This window comes from Thermobia domestica, chromosome 8 (assembly GCF_964235325.1).
Source record: "Thermobia domestica chromosome 8, izTheDome1.hap1.1, whole genome shotgun sequence".
Lineage (NCBI taxonomy): Eukaryota > Metazoa > Arthropoda > Insecta > Zygentoma > Lepismatidae > Thermobia > Thermobia domestica.
Genome location: NC_137461.1, coordinates 264,604,885 through 264,631,807, shown reverse-complemented (window position 1 = coordinate 264,631,807; position 26,923 = coordinate 264,604,885). Strand labels below are relative to the sequence as shown.

General features: G+C 35.6%; 1 protein-coding gene across 2 annotated transcripts in view; it reads right to left on the bottom strand.

Moving 5' to 3' along the window:
- Positions 1-25,825, bottom strand: part of LOC145693605 (transcription factor GATA-4-like) — a 313,925-nt gene extending 288,100 nt beyond the window's left edge. For both annotated transcript variants that reach the window (XM_081769743.1, XM_081769744.1), the window contains exon 1: positions 25,247-25,825. The gene's annotated coding sequence lies outside the window, so the exon portion shown is untranslated. The remainder of the gene's footprint in view (positions 1-25,246) is intronic.
- Positions 25,826-26,923: the final 1,098 nt, after the last annotated feature.

Below are 26,923 nucleotides of genomic sequence, written 5' to 3'. Positions count from 1 at the left end.
AAAGCGACGTGTCCTCAACAGAAGCCTCTGTGTTCCCCGCAGAATATTGAAACAGTAAGAGTTTGAATACAGAGGAGTGTCGGTAAATCAGCTAGAAAAATAGAGACACTTTGTTCAACGAAATACGAAAACTGACCATGCGACTCAGTAGAAGATCACTGTTGTGCAGAAACTCAGACATGAACCACAATCAGTAGAGATGAATGTTCGTTCTTTGGATTCAGGGCAAGTGACAAACTCTTTAACAACTTTTGGCTTGCTGATGAGGCACATCTTCATTTGGATGATATGATTAACATACAAAATGTGTGATTTTGGGTTAATGAGACTCCGCGATTACCTCATGAAAGGCATCATGTTCCGAGGATTGAACCGTGGATCACAGTTTCCAGCCAAGAACTGATTGAACTTTTCTTTTTCGAGCAATGAGCAGAAATTTGATCATGCAACGCAATAACTTTGTTCCACGGCTAGTTGGTACTGTTCTGCCCATCGACACACAATGGTTTATGCAGGATAGTGCAAAGCCACACAGCAAACATTGTGTTGGATTTCTTACACGAGATGTTCAACATTCGAGTCATCTCAGGTCGGATTCATGGCGGTCAATCTTGACACACTCATAGTCTAGATCTTAACGCACGTGACTATTTTTTGTGGGAGTACCATAAGGAAAATGTTTTTCCGAAACATCCCAAAAATTTGATAGAGCTCGGAATACTTATTGTTCAGTGAAATTATGGAAAACATGTGCCATCGAGCAAGCAATAGCATCTATTTTTGCTTAAATAAAGTCAAAATCAAAATGGCGGCCATGTTGAACATGTTCTATATTCAGACATTTCTGCACAGTGTATTCTTTCTTTTGATTCTAGTTTCATTGTAATGTTTACTAATAAAAGTTTTATTTTTAAAAAATGGTGGATCATTTTGTGCCCCAAGAAATAATAATTTTCGCCTTATTTTAGTATTTTTCCTTGCTTTTTTCCCCTACAAAAATTGCTTCTAAAATTCCTAAACCTGCTGATTAGTTATCTCCACGCTGCTCCATATGCATATTTCAAAAGCCTCTATTCTTTTGTGGCGCCCTGGTGGTTCAGTGGTAGAACGTTCTTATCTGGTGCGTGGAGCCCCTGGTTCGATCCCAGTTCGCGCCAAGTGAACTTCGTGGTGGACAAACACCGTGTGCCTGGGTTTTCTCGGGGTTCTCCCGTTTCCCCCCCACTTTCTTCGTTTCACCATTTCATTCATTTATCATCATCACTGACTCCTTCAACCTAGCCGGCATATCCGTGGCACGCAAAGATTTAATTTTTTTCCTACTCTTTTGCGAGTGTCCATGGATGGTGTAGAGTACAATACTCCACACTAGCGCCTCTCCACGCTTACTTCCATGTAGGCTTTCCCCCAGGAGTTAGTCAACTACTCCTTGGACCCACGTTAAGATCAATTAAATTGCGATGCTACTTTTTGTGCATATCAAGTACCTGAGTTAACAGTATCCTCCTTGTATTTTGATACTTACTTTTATTTCACGTTTACGCTTCATTTCTAATCATTGGCGGCTCATAAGGGAAGTCAAATCGGGAAAAATTAACATTTTATTCCTACAAGCTAAGGAAAGAAAATGTATGTAATGTAATAATTCTTGTAGCTAAGGGAAGGAAAATGTATCTAATGTCCTAATTCTTGTAACTAAGGGAAGAAAAATGTTTCTAATGTTCTAATTCTCGTAGCAAAGGGAAGAAAAATGTATCTAATGTCATAATTCTTGTAACTAAGGGAAGGAAAATGTACCCCATGTCCTAATTCTTGTAACTAAGGGAAGGAAAATGTATCTAATGTCCTAATTCTTGTGACTAAGCGAAGAAAAATGTACCTAATGTCCTAATTCTCATAGCAGAGTGTAGAAAAATGTACCTAATGTCCTAATTCTTGTAGCAAAGGGAAGAAAAATGTAATGTCATAATTCTTGTAACTAAGGGAAGGAAAATGTATCTAATGTTCTAATTCTTGTAATTAAGGGAAGGAAAATGCACCTAATCGTCCTAATTCTTGTAACTAAGGGAAGGAAAATGTATCTAATGTTCAAATCCTTGTAATTAAGGGAAAGAAAATGTATCTAATGTCTTCATTCTTCTAGCTAAGGGAAGGAAAATGCACCTAAACGTCCTAACTCCTGTGGCTAAGGGAAGGAAAACGTATCTAATCCTAATTATTGTAGCAAAAGGAAGAAAAATGTATCTAATGTCCTAATTCTTGTAACTAAGGGAAGGAAAATGTATCTAATGTTCTAATCCTTGTAATTAAGGGAAAGAAAATGTATCTAATGTCTTAATTCTTCTAGCTAAGGGAAGGAAAATGCACCTAATCGTCCTAACTCCTGTGGCTAAGGGAAGGAAAATGTATCTAATCCTAATTATTGTAGCAAAAGGAAGGAAAATGTGTCTACTGTCCTAAGTCTTGTAACTAAGAGAAGTATATACAAGAATTAGAAGAATTAGATCATTAAATACGTTTTCTTCCTTTGATTTGTATGTTAAAATTATAATATTCACTGACGTAACTTTTTCAAAACCCACTATACTGTTTCTAATACCACCTTTAATTTTAGGTAACTAAGGAAAGTAATTGGTTGTAATTTGCCTTTCCGTGTGATTTTCTTTTGTCTGTGTATGTAGTTTATATCAGGAGTGCTATCGTTGTCTTGATATTCTACTTATCAGTTCTTCCTTGTGAACTCTGGTTCAGCCCGCATGACGCCATTTTTAAAACTCTCCCCAGCAATAACTACCGCACTTACGAAGAGGTCAAACTGTACACATCGCACTTATCGTTAACTCTTGTCACAAATAGCTGATTACAAAGAAACCAGAAGCTTTCCTACTTTTCCTTTATCTAAATGTAAAAACAAAAGCATTTTAAAAGGATAGGAAAGAGCAGGATTTATATATATATATATATATATATATATATATATATATATATATATATATATATATATATATATATATATATAAAATAGGGCTATGGAAGATTTTTTTTTTTTAATGTACACATTTCAGTGAATGTATTGCTTACACTATTTTATCTAGGTACACTTTCAACGGTTATGGGAGAGGGATTGGTCTTCGAAATGAAGCACGGTTCCCTGGCATCAAAGTAGAAAATGCTGGTAGGATGGAGGAAATTTTCCCCTCACTTAATATTTTCGGTATACAATTGTCTCAACCAAAAAGTTACTGGGCTTGAAAAATTGAGGCCATATGAGACGGGACCAACTGATTAACGTGGAATCCGAACCACGTGAGCTCCCGCTAAGAATCGAACCCGGGTCTCCAACGCCAAAGGAGAGTACGCTAACCGCTTAGCCACGAAGGAGTTCCTTTATCTGCTTAAGAGTTACTGCTATAGTCTCAAAAGTCCTGTTTAGTTTTCTAATCAAGGGAAAATGTTTAAGCTCTTGTACGTAAGATACCTTAGAAATTTGGACTAATTTTTTTTAAGAAGTTGGTTTTCGTGTCTGGGTTCTGCATAAGTATTTCATTTTCAAATTTGGAAAGAACATTGGTTTCATACATTCTTTTTAAGTAGCTGGTTTTACTAAGCTCTCTAGTAATTCTTAGATACAAAGATTTCTATTTGCTTCATTTATTACGTTGTCATTATGGATTTCAAATGTTAATTTCCTATCCTGCACTAAGTTTTACACTTAAATTTCTTATAGTACTTACAACCTGATAGATCAGTTTATGGTACACAGCATATTGAAATTGCATTGACTTCTCCCGTTTTTTTAAAAAAAAATTAAGAGCCTGACATACTAAAACTACGAAATTTACCGTTTTTCTTTTGCTTGTTTTTCGTAAGTGAAAGGAGATAATGAAATGCAACTTACTACAATCATAGATAATGTTATTTTACAACAGAAAATATGACGTGAATAATTTTCAGCGTTGCCATCCATAGAAATTACGGTGTTGTCAGAATAATATTTCCCTCAAAATCCAAGTTGAGGCAGCGACTAGAGGAACGAACTTAATTGCATTTGATTACGTATCATGTTCTCTTGGAATCCTGTGAACTACTTTTTAAATAATAGTTGTATTTAGCTCGTAATAAAGAAAATAGTTTTCACATACAGTTATTCTATTAAAATTAAATAATTATGTTATTTAAAAAGTAGTTCACAGGATATCAAAACAACCTGATACGTAATAAAATGCAGTTGAGTTCCTCTAGTCGCTGTCTTAACTTAGATACTGGGGGAAACGTTATTCTGGTAACACTGTAATTTCTATGGATGGCAATACTGAAAATTATTCATGTTCATATTTTCTGTTGTAGAATAACACTATCTATGACTGTGGTAAGTTGCATTTCATTATCTCCTTTTACTTATGAAAACCAAACAAAAGAAAAATAATCAATTTTGTATTATTTTTAGTATGTCAGGCTCTTAGCGATTTTACTGATATTTACATCTAATAAGTTATTTTGGCGCCACTGCGCTTTTCATTATAGCTTAACTGCTGGATTCATATCTTGTCGCTTTTCATTATAGCTATTAGTTATTTGATGCAACCAGTAAGGCCATCAGCTTATAACATTTTATGGAATTTTTAAAAGCATTCAGTTATATCGTTTTTTTAAACATTACAAACAATGGTGATCCCAAATTTGATTCTTGTAGAACACCATGAGGGTATTCGATTATTAGGCAATAAAGCGTAGTCGCTAACGCTCTCCCCTTCGGCGCGAGTGGTCCCGGGTTCGATTCCCGGTGGGCCCACTCGGTGGAAAAAGTGTAAAACCTGAATGAGGTTTTCCTCGTTCACACCAGGCAAATGCCGGGGTGGTACCTAACTTATAGATCCCAGGCCGCTTCCTTCCTTCCCCAATCCTTTCTTCCTTCCCCGGATTGTGTGACGTCATCCCTTGAAACGTAAAGGGCTAAATAGCCTTCCACCCCGAAAGCCCAGAAATCTAAATCTTTTTCTTCTCCTTTAACACTGTTTTCATCTTATTTTAAATATGAAGTTGGTATAACCACTTAATTATAGTGCTTTATGTTTTACGTATGGAAGAGTATTTTTATATAATCTTATATTTTTACTATCATATTTAGTATATATAAACACAAATATCACAATTTTCCAATGATTCCAATGATTATAAAATTAGGAAATTATAAAATCTGCAGAGAATTTTACAATAATCTACCATATTTTTGCATGAAGACCTACAAGCCGCACCTTTACTTTGAAAGTAAGACAGTCAAAGGCTAGAGTCTTAATGGTACAAAAGCTGACCCTAAACAATTTTCAGTGGTATTCGTATTTCGAACTACGACGGCCCGACAGTAATTTAGACATGTGTTCAACGTGTTGTGTAACCGAAATAGCACACCGAATATGGTTTGTTCACTAGTCTATGCTCAGCAGGCGTAAGGAGAAGGTGTGTTGACTTTTACACCTACATATTTCGAGTTGTGAGTATGCATATATATATTTTCTTAATAATAATAATAATAATAATAATAATAATAATAATAATAATAATAATAATAATAATAATAATAATAATAATAATAATAATAAATGCGACGTGTTGCAATTTGATAGTGTTCGACGCGGTTTATTGGCTTCGGTGCTGTGGGGAGATAATGTACACTTATAAAGAAGAATGTTTAAGTGAGAGCACAATATTTCATTCGCATAAAGCGTTTGGTCGAGTCATCCGTACGGTTGGATCACCGTACTTCCCCAATCACCCCACAACCTAGACCTCGCTCCATGCGATTTCTGGCTCTCCCTGACGTCCAAGAAATTATTACGCGGTCAGCAATTTGCAACGGATTCTGAGGTCGAGGTTGTAGTGTAATATTTCTTGGAAAGTGTACCCGAAGAAGAATTTAGGAAAACCAAATGGCTCAAACGAATGCGCTTGCGTCAAAAATGCAAGAAGAAAGAACAGAAATATAGTGATACTGACAACGATAGCGAATAATTGTTGTAAAATTACTCATAAAATAAATATGATTAAATTTATGTAGCAAAGAAATTTTTCAGTTTAACGTCCCACAATTATACCCTCTTAGGCTAAGGGAGACTATAATTAAGACAAGTGAATGATGATGGAAGCGTTGGTGGAATGAGGAAATTGGAGTAACCCCGAGAAAACCCACGGACACGATGTTGTCCACCACAAACTTACTTGGACGGGAATTGAACCAGGGACCCCACGCACCAGCGATAAACGTTGTACCACTGAGCCACCGTGCCCCCCTTATGTAGCAAAGAGAATACTTCACCAAACTTAATCTAAACTACCTCGTAGCCCACTCAATCGTTACGTAATGAGTTGAACTACGTGCCTAAATCATTGGCATTGTTCGGAAATACAAGCAATCCTGACTACAGTGGCGTATTTAGGGGGGGTTTCGGGCTTTAGCCCCCCGAAATCTTACTTACTATAGTAACGTATATGAAATATCTTGCAGAATTTTTACATTTTCAGGCAAAGCCCCCCCGAAAGTTAGCAAAGCCCCTCCCGAAACAAAATCGTAAATACGCCACTGCCTGACTATAACTGCATTCGCCTAGTACGGCTGAACAGAAGTCTGCAAGGATCACAATTAGGGTAGCTGGCAACGGACTTCGCACCGAGGACCTCTTACTTGCGAAGTGGGAACGTCAATCGTTCCCCCATGCACGTTTGTAGTTGTTGTCGGTTTCGTTGAGTCTGTCCTTTTTTTTCCTCATTAATTTTACTAAACACGATCCATTATCATCCTTCTTGCTTAGCCTAAAAGACACCATGGACAACCACATTAAAGTTCTAATATTTAATTTTTCTAAATTCTCTTTCTAATTAAGACGAATATATTTATGCATTTTTTAAGGCACTGACACAACTAAAACGAACATTAAAAGAAAAAAAAAACTTGCTTTAGACTTCTCTTTTTCTAATCAAATTAGTCTTCTAAATCTCACATGCATTAGTAAATTCTAGAGTCTCTCACATAAAAAAGCAGTTTAAATATTTTTACATGTCGTAGTTTAACAATTTTTTTTTTTTTTTTTTACATTGTGTTCAAAAGGACAGGAAATTTCCAACAAATGTAATCACAAAACTAACATACTTAGACCTGATTATCTGGTTACCTGATAGCACATCAAAGAAGGAAAGCCATGCAAGAAACCGGTTTATTTCAAAACATGTATTGTACGGACGACGCTTCGACATAATTAGACAAACGATATTGTATAAGGCGTTTATTTTATTGTTTTAAGTATTAATTACTTAATGTGCTAAATTTTTACTGCAGAGGATGAAATAGTTCAAAGTTACAATTACTTATCTTTGTAGCAGGGGCGGATCCAGGATGGACTTCTGGGGGGGGGGAGCGGTGGGCTGCAATACTGCTACTTAGAGCTACTTTAAGAGCTCCAAACTCTGGGATGGGTTTTTATTTATATAAAATCAAGAAAGTTTCCTCTTCTAGGGGGAGGGGCAATTGCCCCCCTGGATCCGCTCCTGCTTTGTAGGTATATTAAAAGAGATTATTTGCACCAATCTTCGTTAAATAATGTTCCGACTCGTTTCCAAATAAGTAAACTACTTTTTAAGTAACATTATTATTTAATTTTAATAACTGCACGTTGAAACTATTTTGTTTATTACAAACTAAATACAACTATTATTTAAAAAGTAATTCGCAGGATACCAAGTCTCTACCTTAACTTAGATTTTAGGCGAAATGTTGTTATTCTGACAACCCTGTAATTTTTATGGATGGAAACACTGAAAATCCTTCAGGATTATATCTTCAGTTGTAGAATAACATTATCTATGATGTAGTAAGTTGCATTTCATAATCTTTCACTTATGAATAAACAAGCAAAAGAAAAATGGTAAATTTTGTATTAGCTATTTTTAATATGTTAGGCTTTTAATCTTACGGCCTTTGTAAGATTTTCTTTTATTGAATGTCCAGTTTTTAAAACATACCTCCGAAATAAGGGTAATTTACTGAAGGGTGAACATTCAACAGTTACGATTTATTATTATTATTATTATTATTATTATTATTATTATTATTATTATTATTATTATTATTATTATTATTATTATTATTATTATTATTATGTTATCGAAAACTATTTTAACGACTTTGTTTAAATTTCTGAGTCAACATTCTTTTATGAACAAGTTTAAAAGATCGTGTAATTCATTTATCTGGGAAAGATGCAGAACAGATAGTTTGCTCTTTATGGTAAGTATTTTTCCGAGCAATTTTCTTAAAAACGACTTAGGTGAATTTGTTTATACTGTATTCCATAAATAAGTATTTCTTTTGCAACACTATGTACAATATGACATAAGTCATAGAAATCCACTCGGGGTTATAACATCTATCTTGCCCTAAGTTCATTATACCAAAATTTGTGGAACTAATTAAAACGTAGTTTACTCACTAAATGTTTCAATGATAACACAAAAAATAGAATATATTTTACGTACTATCCGAAGATTTTAGGCATTCACCTTTCTATTTTTACAAAATTCCTTCTCTATAATTGAGTATGCGTCCACTATTAATGGCTTCTTGCATATTCTATCTGAACTGTCTAGAAAAACATGTTATACATGTCTGGCCACAATACTTAACTTAAATCTTCAGGTTTGGCCATAAAGAAAATTGATATACGATACGGACTGTTGTCCATATCAACATATACATATTTATAAATGTTATCGTTATAGGGTAAAGTTGTCTTGTGGTGATTTTTTCGTATTTCGATTCGTTCGTATTCCGTTAAAACTTCCAGTTTATTGATACACTTGGATTGTTTTCCGAAAACACTTATTATAATTTTGTCATATTTCATAAATAAATATTTCAGTAATAACTGAATCATACCATAATTTTAAAACATGGGAACAAGAGTATTTAGTGTGGTTTTTCGTACCTTTTACTGTATTTTCAATGCTGTAAGTATTTTTACTATAATTTCGTTTTTAGCTCTTCTTTCGCCTTAGATCAAAATTCAAAAAATCGATTTAGACTTTATTTATTTACTTATTTCGAAAAACAACAGGCAAATACCTAATTACTCCATCAATGTATGATAACACACTTTAAAATACACACATAATAGCATATAACGATAATAAAAATACATATTTTACACTTGAAAATACATATAGCACGATATACAGCTCATTTATTTAGAATAAAATCTTGTCTATAACTAAAAATGCCTATCTCTGGACGCACTTGCGACATTTTATTACTGAATAAACACGTTTCTGACAGGTGATACATCAAATGCATTAGTCCTTTGCGCTGAGATGGAACATGCCACTGTGGGGTCTCGTTGCTCTACGCGGGACCTGAAGTTTGATTTCTGATAACGAATATTCTGAATCTATCGCACTATGAATTCTTTTATGTAAAAAAGATAAAATGAAATGAGTTCTCTTGCTTTCAAGTGATTGTAATGAATATTTGTTTCGAAGATCTTCGTAGTTCTCAAATTTCGGATATATCCCCGTTTCTTTATAGAAGGATATATGTCAAAAGGCGCACAAATTTATTTTGAATGTTTTCGATTTTGTTTATAAATTTCTTACTATTAGAACCTCATACTGTTGCTGCATATTCCACTTTAGACCTTACATAGGCATAGTGTAGTATTTTGAGGACATTAGTGTTAGAAAAATAACTTCCTAATCTCATCGTAATACAGTGTTACAAGGTATGAGACGAAACATCCTCCAAAATTAAACTATTCCATGGTTCAGTTATTACTAAAAGGTTTATTTGTGAAATATGAACAAAATTACTTTAATCATTTACGAGAAAAATAAAATACCCTGGAGATATGTAAACTACTCCTTACGGGAATTTCATGAGGAATAATTATTGCCGTATTGTAGGGATATGGTTGAAATATTTATTTAAGAAATATATAAAATCGCTCGGGCAGTTTTTGAGAAAATCGTCCGAAAAACAGACTTGAAAGTAAACTATATTTTGTGGACTTAAAAAAAGTAATGACACGCCATATTGTAAAGTTGTAAATGAATTATGTAATTTATAAAATACGAACAAATTTGCCTCGGTAGCTCATTAAAAAATTATATGGGAAAAAATATTATGGTCAGGAGTAAACTGTTCCCTCTGGATTTTTTCAACAGAAATAATTCAGGGGATAGAAGCAAAACCTGCTAAATCTATTTTTCAATTTTGTCGGGGGGGGGGGGGGGAATGGCGCTCTTAAGTTTTAGAATTGAACAATTTTTTTGTTTAGTGCTATATTTCACTCACCTGCATTAAGCAGTGACCACTAAACAAACAAATTGTTCAAAAATTATGAAACATAAGGGCATCATTTTTTTTTTTTTTCGTTTTCTGACAAAACTGAAAAATGGATTTGGCAGGTTTTGCTTCTAGATCTATAACCCTGAATTTATTAAAAGCATATTAAAGAATTGTTAATGAAGCGTCGAAAATGAAACGAAATGATTATGCCTGCAAGTGAATGATGACGGAAGAATTAATGAGATAAAAAGTGGAAGGGAACGGGATTATCCAGAAAGAACCCACGGGCACGATGTTGTCCACCACTAACTTACTTGGCAGGGGATCGATTACGGACCCCATGCACCAGAGATAAGCGTTCTACCACTGAGCTACCGTGCCACTTTTAATGAAGTATTGATTTATGAAATATAAACATTAAATCGTTAGAGTCATTTCCGAGAAAATTCGTAATTTTCAGTTTTCACATTTCACTATAGGCTCTTAGATTTTCCCTAGAGAAATTCGATTAACACTGAAACTCTGGTCATTAAGGAGAAACGAAAAAACTAGAATTTTTAAATGTTATTTCTAATAGTGCGGAGAAGTTGCCTTTTGATCTAGAAAACAGAAAAATGAAATTTTTATGGTAATTGAAGTATATTTGCGGTGCCGCAAGGACGATAAATTTTCACAAATATGACATTTCTTATTTCATTTCAGTCTCTTTCACTCTTCTTTTATTTGCACTATACAAACAAACTAACTAACTCTATGGCCTATGGAACCCGGAGGTTCAACGCCGCGTTCACAAAAGCTCTCCACTGACTTCTATCCTTAGCTAATTGCATCTAGTTTCTACTTTGTATTCCTATCTCTGCGAGATCCATCTTAATATTGTCCTCCCATCTGCGCCTAGGTCTTCCTAATGGTCGTTTTCCTATGGGTCTACCAGTCAAGACTTTGAAAGCGTTTCTACTTTCTTCCATTCTAGCTACATGACCTGCCCACCTAAGCCTCCTAGACTTGACGACCCTAACAATGTTGGGTAAACCGTATAAACTATGTAGTTCCTCGTTATGAAGCTTCCGCCATTCCCCATTCTCGTTCCTCTTGGGTCCGAATATTCTTCTCAGGATCCTGTTCTCAAATACTTTCAGTCTATGTTCTTCCCTCAGAGTAAGCGACCATGTTTCACAACCATACAGAACAACAGGCATGATTATCGTTTTATATATTTTAAGCTTCAAATTCCTCGACAGAATTCGCGACGACAAGAGATTTTGAACCGAATAGTAACACGAATTCCCTGCTTTTAGTCGACATTTAATTTCTTCGTGAATATGATTTTCGTCTGTTAATATTGATCCTAAATATTTGAAAGTATCCACTTTATCAAAAGCATTATTTAATATTTTAACGCCTCCACAATTTGCTGTATTACGGTCCCGACGCACTTCCATGTATTTAGTTTTCTCTGCATTTACTTCTAAAGCACTATACAAACATTGATTGTAATTGTTATTTCTTATTATTCAAGAAACGAACTTCGAGAAAGGGGGAAGGAGGAATAATTTTATTTCGAATACAGTAATTTTTTGTTCTAAAAAATATGTTTTCACTCATTTTTGGCTTACAATTTAGTATTTTTAAAACTTAAATCACTTCACCTCCCACCCAGAAGTTTGTTTCATCAATAAATAACGGTAAAGATTTTTATAGTGCAAATACTTGATATATATAAAAAAAAAAAAAAAAAAAAAGCGAAAGAGGCTGAAATAGCACACGAAATTTTAAATGTATGAAACATTATCGCGCACTTGCGGCACCTGCAAGCATGCTCCGATTACCCTAAAATTTTGTCTCTTCCGCATCAAAAGGTAACCTTTCTACACTATTAGAAATAAAATTTAAAAATTCGTCTTTTTTGTTTGTTTGTTTGTTTGTTTCTTCTACCCTACTGGTCATCCCTTGTAGGTATACAAACCTTGAGTATCCTAAAAAATTGTGAGTTTCATTTTTTCTTTCAATTTTTCCACAAAATATTTCTTGTGGAAAAAAAAAATTACAGTAGTACCACATACCACCTCTGTTTTGAGTAAAAGCATATTTCCTGCTCAACATTCTTAATATGAGTACTTCTATCTTTCAGTGACAACAATGCTCACAAATTATTATTTATGAGACGTGGTAAAAATAAGATTTTCTCGAATCGTAAATTTTGTAGTAGATTGTCTCGTCTCTATTCTTAAAAAAAAAAAAAATTCTCGGCTTGTCTCGTTTCGTAAATTTCAGTACAAAATTTACGTCCTAATAGCTTTTTTTTCCTTTCTTAATTTCATCTATAAGTTATCAGAGTCTTTCGGCATCACAAGAGATTCACGAAGTGTGTGATATAAAAAAACATTTAAACCATATTTATTATTGGAGTACATTGTATAATGAGTTGTGTGTATCTTTAAACGTTGATAAATGTTTTTCATAATTATAGAACTACTTTATCAATTTACAGTTTTTATACTACGAATTATGTAACAGTATTTGAGATCTCAAACATGGATGAACTAGTGCTGCCCACGATATATTTCTCTTCTCATTTTGACTCTTGTCTCGAAAACGAGAGAAGAATTTTAATGTTTCTCGTCTCGAATTTAAAAATTTATTTCTCGTTTAGTTTTCGAGACGAGACAAGAAATTTCTCGTCTCTTGGGTAACACTATAGTGAGGAGAGGCTGTTATTTTTAATGCATTATTGTTAAATCAGTATAATGCATTATTTATTTTAATGCCTTCTTGTGTTTACTAAGGAAAAGCTGCGCTTCTGTAACTTCCATTGACGATACGCCACTGTTAAAAGTAGTAGAAAAGTAAATATAATTTTACGTCCCATGATTACACTCTGTAGGTTTAAAAAAACGAACTGAAGTGAACGATTATGATGGAATTTGCTGGAATAAGAATGCGAAAGCGGAAGGAAGGGATAACTTAGGGAAAACCCACACGGACTAGATGCTGTCCACCACAAACTACCCAAGAAATCCAACGCACCAGAATTGAACACTACCAAAAGGCACCATGCTCTCCCCTCGTTTTCAAACTAATTCACATCCAGATGTGATAGTTTGTTGTCTTCAAGGTGTTCATGCAATTTGAAGCTTTGTACCAATGCTGGTATGTATCGATAAACAGTAAGCAGTATACTAGAAACACTTACCTTGAGAAAGGAAACACGCTCTTACGGTTCAGAGTAGAACAAAGAGAATTTGATAATTTCAAATATCTGAGAAGTACACTCATGTTCAAAACTTATGGGAATATGCAGATAACAGTGACGATTATGAACAATTGGCATAAAAATGTTTCTGCTCGCTCAGAAGCGTTGAACGGATGCCAGTGGACAAAATAAAACAAAAAAACGCTTGCAATGGCACATGAATACTGAAAAATGTGACTGAACACCCTTATGCCATTAAAAGTTTCCATTTGTTGACTGTCGCAAGTCCGGTTTTAGTTCATAGAAATATTCAATAGGAGGTGTGGTTACCGAGAATAGCTAAGCAAATCCTGTGGTAAAACATCCCGTTCATGATCAATGAGATTTAGATCCGGTGACCCCGCTGACCACTAGAGACGTGTGATCTCTATGCTGCAGATCATCCTCTACCAACTATGCCCTATGTGGACGTGCATTATCATCCGTCAAACGAAATTCAGGACCGTATGCACCACAGAACAGTCAGGCACACTGATCAGGGACAATGGTTCTTGTGGATCTCAGCTGTTTCAGTCCACTGCCGGAACACATGGAGTGGTGTAGAGTCTCCAACATGATGCCACTTCATACCTGACAAAAAGACCTTCATACCTGTCTCTTTCAACGACATTTTGTTGGTGGTAACGTGTTCCTGGTGCCCTCCAACCAAAGAGACGGGGAGAATCATTCTCCAAACTGAATCGTGACTCGTCACTGAAGAGTACGCTATTCCATTGTTCTGGGGTCCACTCATTTTGAGCTATACACCACTGTAGGCATGCCTGGCGCATTTGTGCACCCAGGTTGGTCTATACTTTTTGTTTTATCTTGGCGTCAGGAATCATCTCCTAAACGTTGTCGGCGTTGTTTTGAAACATTCTGTATGAAATACTAGATTGTATGGCTCGAAGAGTTGGTCATTATGGAAGTAAAATAATAAATATTTAAGGAGCTTCGAAATGTTGCCTTGGAGGAAGATAGAGAAGATAAAATGAGCAAACGAAGAACTTTTTAAACGGATAGGAGAGAAGAAAACGCTTTTAACCAGCACCCTTCATAAGAAGGCCAATTGGATTGGACACATCTTGCAAAGAAATTGCCTTCTTCAAAACGTCTTAGATGGAAAGGTGGAAAGCAAACAAGGAGCAGGAAGAAGCAGAATAAAACTGATTGATGATTTGAAACATACAAGAAACTATTGAGAACTAAAAGACGAAGCTAAAGACTGAGAAACGTGGAAGATATTTCCAGTCCCGATTGTACGAGGAGAAAAAAAAAGTTCCCCTATTAGGATCAGGACCTGCCGAATATTTAATAATAACAATAATCTTGCATCTTGATTTTAAAAGAAGGTTTGGTAAGAAATTGGTACTCAAATCTGCCTACATGAAACAATTTAATTTATTAATGAACGAAATAAAACACGTCCAGTACATTGAATACTATCAGATTGCTTAAAAAATAGTGAGCCTTTGGAGGTCAAAATCGAGAAAACATTGTGATTTGAAAATAACAGCATAAAACCACATATACACGGTTTTATTAGATTCTGGCGACACCGTAGTTACGTCGCTATAGAACCCCCTGTTTCTGGTCAAAACATTGTGACACATGGTTTTCACAGGCCTCTCTTGAAACTAACTTAAAATCATTCACGGAGTTCTGCAAAAAATGAAATAAATGATAAGCTGACGGTGCTAGGTTCGGGCTATACAAAGGATGCATTAAAAAGCTCCCAGTCAAGTTCTCGCAATTTATGACGGGTTAGTAAAGACGTATACTGAGAAAAAAATTGTAGGTGGCGTACTTAAAAAGATAGGTTACATGCGCAATTCCTGTAGTTTTTGGACTTAACGTACAGCAGACGTATAACTGAAAACGCATTTTTTATAATACTTTCTGTATAAGTGTTCCATCTATACGTACTTTCCGTATGAAACAATGTAGGGAGTCAGGATCTCACATACAAATGGACGTATATAACATATAGCTGACGAAGGTAACATAGGTATATGCATGTGATATGCGGGAAACTGTTAGATGTTAGACATCCTGCAACGGCATGATGTAACATCTAAGGGCAGTGCCTATGTAGCATACGCTATCCGTATGCTACATAGGCAGAAATCAGTATGCAGAAATCAGTATGGAGCATACGCTATCCGTATGCTCCATACTGATTTCTATAGTAAGCAAGAGGATACCGTATATTTGTGCAATATACCGCTGTCCGGAGAACGGATTTTTCTCTGTGTATGGGATCTCTTGTTGTCAGCGTAATATACGATATCCTCTTTGTTGACTAGTACCGATCATTTCTTTTGAATTGCTGGCTGCACTCGTGCTATTATCGTCAGTACAGGTTCGAACTTATTGTTCTGCACGGCGACAACAGCTCGTGAAACACGATGGCCCTCAAATTCCATCAAACGCACAACATGGTCTCCCTGGGCAACAGTGTAGGCTTTGTGACTGTACAATCTTTGACTGTTGCTTCTGATAACGCATATTGCCCAGGAGCAAAAGTGCGAGGGAATGCGGGATGACGTCGTCCCCCCACTTCCGGAAAATACATGTGGCGTCTCTCCACTTTCTAAAAAAAAATATTACAGTAGGGAAAGAGACACGGGGGACGGCGTGACGTCGAGCGTCCCCCTACCTTTTCAGATCCACTTTTACCTTTGATCTTGCCCATAAACAGCACAAATTCCTTCACGAACGTTGCGCAGTATTTGCGCCTTTTATCGAAATAAAATTGTAGTAAAACATAGCGAAGTTTTGCTGTGGTAAGTTCACCCATTTTCACGACGTAATACCTTACGTCTGGTTATAAGAATAGCAACACATTTTTGCCGATCTACTAGCTTAAACCATCAGCTCTCAAATGACGTTAGGCTTGGCTCGCTGCGACTCATATACTCTGAGATTTGGGACATTAACACAATCTCGTGTGCAAAAGAATTAAAATAATTTTCGGACTACTTGATACTCGCTTAAAAACACCCAGAACATCATTAATATATAGTTGATTAAATCTATAGGGAAAACGTTTAACATGTTTGCCGCAATTGGAAGGCCACGTGTTGAAATACCACAACCAGCTACCGTGCAGTTGTGTAACATATTTTCCTTAATTACACAAAATAAATGTCGGCATAGTGAATTTACTTATGCAGTAGGACGTCGATAATCCGAACGTCGTCCCTAGAAGCTTTTTACATTTTGTCTTAGTGCTAACGATAAACAAACAATAAGGTTGTCCGTCGGCGTTGTGTGAAGTCAGTGTTTCTACAATGGCTCATTCATATGTAATTGTTTGTCACGTATATTTTTATTTTCCCTTAGGCCTATAGAAGTTAAGTTTTAAGTGTAATTTAGTGTACGAGAAGGTTCTTCAGAGACATTAAATGTAAGTAGCCTTACGTACGGTATTGTAATTACTGTATGTACTGTATAACCACTGTATCGATAAAAGAGCATAACGTACAGTATATTTAAGCCTAAATGGCATTTTCTTGGTCATTTTCGAGAATTCGAACAATTTGTAAATCCGAACTACCTGTGGTCCCAATTAGTTCGGATTTTCGACTTCCTACTGTAATAAGTCTACGTACGCTGTCTTTCAAAAATTCCTTTTCTCTTTATGTTTCTGGTGTAAAAGTCTTTCCGACTGTCTAAAACATCGTTAATAAATGAATAGAAAAAAATATAGTGTTCATAAAGAAAGAAAGAAAGAACATAAAACATAATATGCATCTGTATAATCTACATATTATGTAGTCCCCATATTTATCATTTCATATTATCTTTCCTTAAACATGTTAATAAGATGGTAAATATAATAAAAATTAATGACCCATGTTACGACCCACAATTGTGTCCTGACTTTACGAGACAGATCGCACATTATACCAGACGATTTCAATGTGTGTGTCTTATTATGCTAAGCATCATTAAAATCAAAATATGTTCTCTCTGCATATTTCAGTTTGGTTCTAAGGCTTTGCGATATGGGGGACCGAATATCAAACATTCTTCTCAAAACGCATCGAAGCTCGTTCGTTATATGGAAACTATTGAAATATTGTAATATGTATTATCAAAACGACCAAATTATCAATACAAATTGTCGAAATTATCGAGATGTTACGCTATTAAAAACAACGTGGAAAAATCGACAATATTCAAATAAAACACATCGAAAAATATTATCAAATCAGCATTATTGGAATATTGAATTTCGATACGGTTGAAACTTGAATATCAATATCAATCGGCAAGATCTTGGATATTGATATTTCTATATTTTAAAATATCAATTGATTGATCGATTGATAAATAGCACAACACTTGTTAATACTTTATAGCAAAACATGTAATCCCGGGTATTTCTTAACTAAAGCTTGAACTTCATTTTAGCTGGAATCAATCGAATTTGGAATAATTCAAGCGAGTATTTTCTATTCCACTCAATTGGTGTTTGCGCTTTTGTGTCCACCTAGACCCTATCTATCTGTCTGTCTTTCTGCCATTCCACGACAACTTTCGTTTTTTTTTTTAAAGTAAGTTATCTAATTTTAATGAGCTCCTTTGGCGTGGGAGACCCGAGTTCGATTCCCCGTGGGAGCTCATGTGGTTCGAAATCCACGTTAATCAGTAGATCAACGTCTCATATAGCCTTGCTGCTGAACGAGACGTTAAAATCAAGTCAACGAATTTTAATGAAACTTGGTAAGTGCCTTGTTGCAAAGTTAGGAGGAATGTCTTGTGTTTGGAGTTAAGGATAAAGAGTCAGAACGAGAAGAAGTGCAATCAATTACCGTGTCGAAGGGTTGACTCATATGCATAGGCGGAGCTATGGGGGGACTTGGCGGGCATTGCCCCCAAGTTTTTGACAAAAAAATAAAAATGTCACCTATAAGATCCTTTAATTCTCATTTGTATTTACCGTGCCCCCGCAGTTGATAAAAAGGTCTGCCCCCCAGGAGACAATTCTTAAGTCCGCCCATGCTCATATGCACAATAAGATAGAATAATTTCCGAATATAACATTGATAACATTATTTATTTATGGCATATAGTTTCTTCGTAGCTTCTGGAATATTCCCATTGCTTGGGATTCAAAAACCAAGGATAAGAGTGGTAAAGAGAGCTAAATTCACCCTTATCTTGTAAGTTTTCTCAATTTTAAAATATTATTATTAGCGTTTAACGTTAAAAAAATGTCCAAAGATGAGACATATACAAACCAATAGATGTCATTTAGCTGAACAAAATAATATAGATCAGTATAAATCCTCATGAGTAGTTTTCGAAAAAAAAAGTTTTTTTTTTTAAATATAAAGTTATTTTTGCCATGTATTACGAAGAAACCGACACTACAGTATATACACTAATAAACCTTTTAAATATGATACTAGCAAGGCAAGTGTGCATAGTAGCCTTATGGTGAACGAGATATACAGGGTGTTACAAAACTCTGTCATAATATTTTGGGAATAGATTCCTCACATCAAAATAAGAAAAAAAAATGTTCATATGGATCTGTGGACCTATGGACAAGTGCATAGTTTCGTAGTTATAGGGAGCCGAAAATGTGAAAAAAATGAACTTTAAAGGTCCATTGTTCCAGTACTATAGGATCGATCGTAGTCGGGTCAAGACATCACTGAGGAATTAGTATGTGAACTCATTGGCGTCTCTGGCATGTAAAATTTGGGGGGATATCAAAGGAAATGACCTAACTGCTAGTATCTCAGCGGAATTTTAGATTATGTCACTCAAAATATTGGGGGGGACGCGTCCCCCCCGTCCCCCCCGCCAGAGACGCCCATGTGTGAACTATCCAAATGTCCATCTTTCAGAACCTCCGCTACTTGCACAATCATTTTTAGAGAGGCTGTTTGGGAATACTTAATCACTTTCTATCTACCTCTTTAAAAGTTGCTGTGCAAGTACTGGAGCATTCTTAAATATGGATATTTGGATAGTTCACATACCAGTTCCTCAGTGATGTCTTGACACGACTATGATAGATCCCATAGTAGTGGAGCTATAAACTTTTAAATTTCACTTGCTTCACTTTTTTGGCGCCCCATAACTCCGAAACCATCTACTTTTGAGCATTTTTTTTTTCTTATTTTGATGCTAGGAATCTGTTTCCAAAATATTGTGACATATATTTGTTACACCCTGTATATTTCAAAATTATGACGTAAGTTAAATTTTAACACTTTTCAAAAATATGATAAGACACACATCGAACGAATAAACTACATCAATCTTAGCTTGACGGTATAAATTCCATTAAATAGTTTTCGAAAAAAAAAAAAAAAAAAGTTTTCATGGTGACAAAGAAAGTGTACGTTATTCGTGGTCAATCTGATATAATAAATGGTTTTAACTCTGTCCCCATTAGAAGAATTGTTTCTCGTCTCGACTAGTTTCGATTCTCGGAAAGCTTATCTCGTCTCGTTTTGTAAATGTATGTCTATAATTCATGCCCTTTCTTGTCTTAATTTCATCTAAAAGTTATCCGAATCCTTCTGCGCATGGGGAGTCCACATAGTGTGTGACAACATTTAAACCAGTGCTATTCAACCTCTTTTTCTCGCGTACCCCTGGATACAGTTCGTCAACCAATTGTGTGCCCCTGAAGCTCTTTGAAAGAAAATAAATCAAAATGATCTTATTAAACCTAATACACATGTTTTGTTTATTTAAAAAGAGGGGACAAATAGAGACCCAACAAAAGGACAATCAGTGTGCCAATCAAAACACTATTTAAGGGGGATAAAATGCACATCCGAAAAAAAATTAACATTGGAAATTTCAAAACATATGTGAGACATCCAGTTCTAGTGAGGGGGATTTTCGCCTCATCCTCCCTGATAAGTCGCACACAGAGGACAATGTTAAAAATTCAAAAACTAAAAGTACATTTAGAACCTGTTAATGAGATGACTGAGCTTGTTTCCGGGACGCTAACTCCTCGATTCTTGGTCGAATCTTCGAGAGTGCAAGAATAAAAGATGATTCTGGATTGAAGCAAGCTTTGTGCTTCGTTTTTATTGATGTTAATGCAGAGAAACTCTGTTCACACAAATATGTTGATGGAAATAGAAGAAATAGTGAAATAGCACTGTTACTAAGTTCATTGTACTCTTTACGTACTTCCAGGGATATGTGTATCCCAGGTTGAATAGCACTGATTTAAACTATATTTATTATTAGCATATATTGATTAGGTAATGTCTTATTTGTCTTCATTATGCTCACACAATTGCTTTATTAATTTACAGTTTTTACATTTGAACCATCTATATCCAACACTTGTTATTACTCTTTGGAAATACAACACAAGACCACTACTGAATTATTCTATACCCTTACTCTTAATCTGTACCAACCGCAACTCAGTTATCTCCATAATATTCCACAATTACACTAACATCGGCATATGTCTCAATATTACTCTAATAAACAAACCATACTATATCTTTAGTACATAATCTTTTCTGATCAATTTATCTTCAATCAATATCTAATTATTTAATATTTCTAATCTTTATGGCCATCTTGTATAAACAAATCGATCAATATCTATTACAAATCATGCATCCAAATATTCCACATTCATCTACATTTAATTCAATCCATTTTAATCTATATCCATTTCATGAACTAACTGTTTACACCGCATATCCCCTAGCAACATACTAATTTGATATCGAAACCTTGGTAGCCGTGGCCTCATTCCATACCTACCAACAACACTGAAACAGTGTTCGAGACATCTACAAATTGAAAAAAATGAAATCTTTGAGTTTTACGTCCCACGATTATGCCGGTTAGGCTAAAGGAGACGGTGATTATGAGAAATGAATGAAATGATGGAATGAAAAAAGTGGGAGGAAACGGGAGAAAACCGAGAAAACCCACGCACACGGTGTTTGTCCACCACAAAGTTCACTTGGCGGGAGCAGGGTTTGAACCCGGAACCCCAAGCACCAGAGGTGAACGCTCTACCACTGAGGCCCCCAATCTACAAATTGAGTCAACTAGTGTTGACCACGAGATCCATAGACGTTCTCTGGATTTTTTTTTTTTTTTAAGTATCGTCTCGTTTTCGAGATGCGATAAGATATTTTCTTGTCTCGTGGGCAAAACTAAAACAAAAGAATTAATTCGTAATGTATTTCACCACTTTCATTCATTTAATAATAATAATAATCTTTATTTCAGTCCCGCGAACAGCTTTCGGCAAAAATACAGCACGTAGTATCAGAGCACTACGTTGTAATGGAATAATACTAATAATAATAGTATAATAATAAATAAGAAAAAAGAGGAGTAATAATATAAAATATAATTTAGATAAAAGTCAATTAAGGAGAAATGATTTCTTGTCAACGCTGTGAAAATTATCAAGCTCTGTATCTAAAACAACGAAAAGCTACTAAGAACAGCAGTCTTAAAATTGCATTTAGCATAATGTTTCTGAACGTCAATGCTTAAAAACTATCAGTCAGATCCCATAAAAATTTTCACTTGCTGAATACAATAAGTCTAAAATGTGCTTAAAGAATATGCCAATCTTTTTAAAATTTCACATTTCCAATTCAGAGGAACTAATGTCGTGCCATTTCTTATGCTATGATTGGATACTTTAAAACCTATGTTTCATAAACAATATTCATTGATATAAACATTTAGCTGGTATTTTTTTTTTTTTTTTTTTTTGCATGCATACTCAGTCGAATTTTTTTCTTCTTATCGTAAGATTCTCCAAACCCAGTCATCCCCCCAAAAATGAAATGAAATCTTTAAGCTTTACGTCCCACGGGTATGCCGGTTAGGCTAAAGGAGACGGTGATGATGAGAGATGAGTGAAATGGTGGAATGAATAGTCATTCCAATATTCATAGCTATGTGAATAGTAGCTCACTTTCATCTTAAAATAATAATAATAATAATAATAATAATAATAATAATAATAATAATAATAATAATAATAATAATAATAATAATAATAATAATAATAATACCTAGGACCGATGACATGATCCTGTAATTCAGCCCTCTTGCACGCGAGATAGTGTGGTGGGAAATGGCTTATGCTGTGAGAAAGGTACCGCTTGTACCGGCTTCAAGCCTCCGGTTGTGTGGTTCGGAGCCCACGTCAATAGTAAGGTCCCGTTCTTTCAGTTGTGTCATTCATTCGGTCCACTCCTCGAGTAATTTTTAGATAGAATGTTTTCCTTTCCAGCTTTTAAAAAGACAACTAAGTCATGCTATAGTTGTAGGCCTCCCAGATTTTCATACCATAAAAACTGCACACCTTACAAAAATCCACACTAAAAAAAACCCGGGATGTCCTACGAAAATTCACACTAAAAGCCGGGACGTCCTACGAAAATTCACACTAAAAACCAGGACGTCCTACGAAAATTCACGCTAGAAACGAGGACGCACTACGAAAATTTACAAGTCATAGTTATGCATATTATTTTTACTGAAATATCATCAGAATTAAGTATCGATAAACGATAGGTCTAGTCAACAACATTCTCCAAAAGTGAGTAACAGAAAGAGTACGCCTATTACTGTTAGCTGAATATCGATGGCTGATAAAATTATATTAACTCAGCGGTGCTCATCCCTCTTCATGCTCCATAGCGCGCAACCCCTGTTTTTCTAATGTTTCTCCTCTAAATCAAACTGCGGCTAAATTTTAGTTCAATTAGCGCTTTTCTCTTCTTTAATGTTCCTCGCAATCCATAATGAATAAAGAGGGGGCACAGTAGCTCAGTGGTAGAGCGTGGGGTCCTTGGTTCCATCCCCGGCCAAGTAAGCTTGTGCTGGACAAGATAGAGGGTATCCCCCTTTCCTCCAATATTCTCATTCCACCAATTCTTCCATTATTCACTTGCCTTAATCATCGTCTCTCTCAGCCTAAAGGATATAACGTAGGACAAGCTGGAAAATTTAATTTTCATTTCTATAATGAATAAAAATTAAGTGAAATAATTCTGGAAATTGCCCAGAATGAAAAAAAAAAGATGTTCGAAGTGATGAATTTACAACTCTTTCTCCCCCCCCCCCAAAAAAAATCAAATATTATTTCCTGTGAATAATCGCGCCTATTAGAGAAGATACAAATTAGATCCAGTTCATTATTCGCAGTTTCAGATGAATTTGTAAAATAATTTTAGATATAAATTAAAATTAGTCGAAATATTTCTGTTCCCCCTCCACAATATATATATATATATATATATATATATATATATATATATATATATATATATATAACGCTATCTGCGGCATGGTACCCCACCTGGGCACCCTTGTATTAAGTTGTGTTTTGGAGAAAAACCTGCACATTTTGAGTCGAGTCGATTTTGAGTTTAACGTCCCTTTCAACAGCGAGGTTATATGGGACCGGACCTACTGATTAACGTGGAATCGATCATTATCAATAATGACCTGCCGAGAATCGAACCCGGGTCTCTCACATTAAAGGCGCACTGCACATTTTGAGCTTTGTATAATTGGGGTGGGGTGGGAGTCAGATTATGTATATCTAGGATTGTCTCGGTTAAAGTGGGAGTCTGAGTGCATGGGCGCCGACTTTCAATTTTTTGAATCGGTGCTTACGTTTCGGTACTTCTCAAATAAATCACATCTTGAGTCTCGTATTCAATTTTTTTTAACAGGTCCAATAGACCAGTGGGTTTCAAATTACGAGAGTGGGCTTGAACAACCATCAGGGGAGCACAGGCTACTATAATGAAATAAAGGGCGTAAGTATCTTTAATTTAATTTACTTATTCATTTATGTATTTATTTATTTTACCTCGATGACCTAAAATTTATATCTTATAAAACTCTAACACTGAATTATTGTTTTACTATTGCAAATGTATTTAGCAATATTGGCCAAAGAAAAGACTTACCAAAGGGAGAAAAATTCGATGGGTGCTGAGCACCCGTTAAAAATTTCCAGTGGGTGCTTGAGCCCCGGAGCAAGGGCGCCGATTTCTCTGTAAATTTGGGGGGACACATTCAGATGCAGAAAGCATATATATATGACGATTTTAAGACAAATTGCATTCAAATTATGCCTAATATTGCAAATTAACAAATAAAATGAGGGGCCCATATGAGCTTAGGGAAGCCCGGGCCTCCTCGCCCCCCTGGATCGGCGCCCTTGCCCCCGGAGCACCCCTATAGACTAATGGGCGCCTATGCCTGGGAGCCCTACAGAGTCGAGACATAATATTCTTAATCGTTTACAGCATCTTATTTTAATGGAAATGTAATTCTACCAATGCAAATCTATTCGTTTCTGTAACATTTGTTTAGTTTCCCCCGTCAGAAACACAAATTTCGCATTGCGCTTATTCCTAACTTGGTATCGTATCATTGAAATAAATAATAACAATAATATACAAATATATAATAATATAATTATATAGTATTAATACTAATTGAACTTAATCTACTAATCATACAACTAGTTTCTAAATGATTTGAATGACATCATCTGCATCTTTCATGACCTAGGTGTTGTATAAGGAAGGAAAAAAGAATCAAGAATATTGGATATAGGTCTAATAATAATAATAATAATAATAATAATAATAATAATAATAATAATAATAATAATAATAGGTACTCACCTCTTCGGGAGACGTCGAATCTGCTACAACTCAATGTAAACACAGACCACGTATAGGACAGATCTGCTCCTTGCTTCGGCCCACCTAATCTTCATAGAAATCTAACGTTACGAAGAATGTAAATACGGTGAAATATTAGGTGTTTTTTCTATTGACCACTAGACAGGAGCTATTGGTAAGGAAATAAGAAAAAAACAAAGAAACACGTTTTTCACCGGCCGGGTTTTAGAAGTGTTTATGGTATTGCTTGACTCGGCCCAGTTCCTTCGGAAAGCATGGGATCGTCCACAGGCACAAACTCACACGAACTTGCTTGCTTGTGTGCGGCGTGCAGCGGCGGCATAAGAAATGTTTTCGTCAGGGGTTTGACTTAAGACACACACACACACATACACACACGACTGACAATCTCAGACGATGCGTTTTTGTTTTTGTGCGTTTATTTTTTTCTTTTAGTATGTTGTCGCTTCTTCTGATAGCAACACCGCTACCTCCACTTCACTAGGCTACAGTATAACTTTTTTTTTTTTCACATGCCATAGTAAGAACTGGACAGATCTTCCCATCTGTTAAAAGATACGTCATTTGTAAACCTCCCCCCTTTCTTTCAACAAACCTTATCTCTGATTGGTTAAGCCTCGTTGCTTAATCTCCGCCCATTTGATTCTATTTTTCGTCGTGTTTTGTTTTTCTCTATTATTATCTGTGCAAGATGGCGACGAATGCCAGGTAAGAACACGCACTTGTAGCTTTTTTCTTTCTTTCTTTTCTTTGGTTTGGTAGGAGTGGCTTGCAGACAGCCACATAAACAAGCCACACACGCACAAAAGAGTCCAGGTAGAGGGACTGCATTTGTAAATGAACCGAGGAGGGCATAATATAATGTATTGTTTCCATTAAGGAGTTTGTTGGTTCCCCTCTTTCCAGGCAGTGGCCAGAGGAGGGTTTGACAAGCATGAAGATAAATATTTGTGGTCCAAACGAGACTCTTAACAGTGGGAGAGGGGAGCTTAATTGAAGAGATATAGCGTGCTTATATGCATTATTCATATAGCTCTGGGAGACTAAATTGAGAAATCCTCAACATGAAAATGAGTTTGCTGATATCACATTGGCCTAACGTACCGTACATAAATGGTTCAATAAGGAAGTTTGTATGCAGAAGGTAGCACGCGTCTGTTCTGATTAATCTTTCAGAATACATTCATAATCTTGTCTTGTTTACTTGATGCGCGAGGGGAGGGAGTAGACCATACCGCGCTGTTCAAAATAGTGGCGTGGCATTGCGAGTAATATTGGAGCAGGGCAGATATATAAGCTAACGAAATAAGAACAGAAAATGGGATACAGTTAAACAATATGAGCAGCAAGATTTGGAAAATTTAAGAGAGAAAATGGCAAGAATACTATCTATGGTACAGGTTCTCAACCGATGGGTCGCAAACGAAGTCCGTAAGACCAAGACCAAGACTCGGTGGTCTTGGTCTTGCACACCCAGTCTTGGTCTTGCTCTTGCATGCAAGAGTTTTGCAAATCTTGCATTTAAGAAATCTCAAGCTTTTCATAGGTAAATTTTGCTACGGATATAAGAGATAATAAACTCTACAATGCGCCAATAGTAACGGAAATACAATGTATGTTTCTAAATAAGTTTAACTTCGTGTAAGTATGATGATA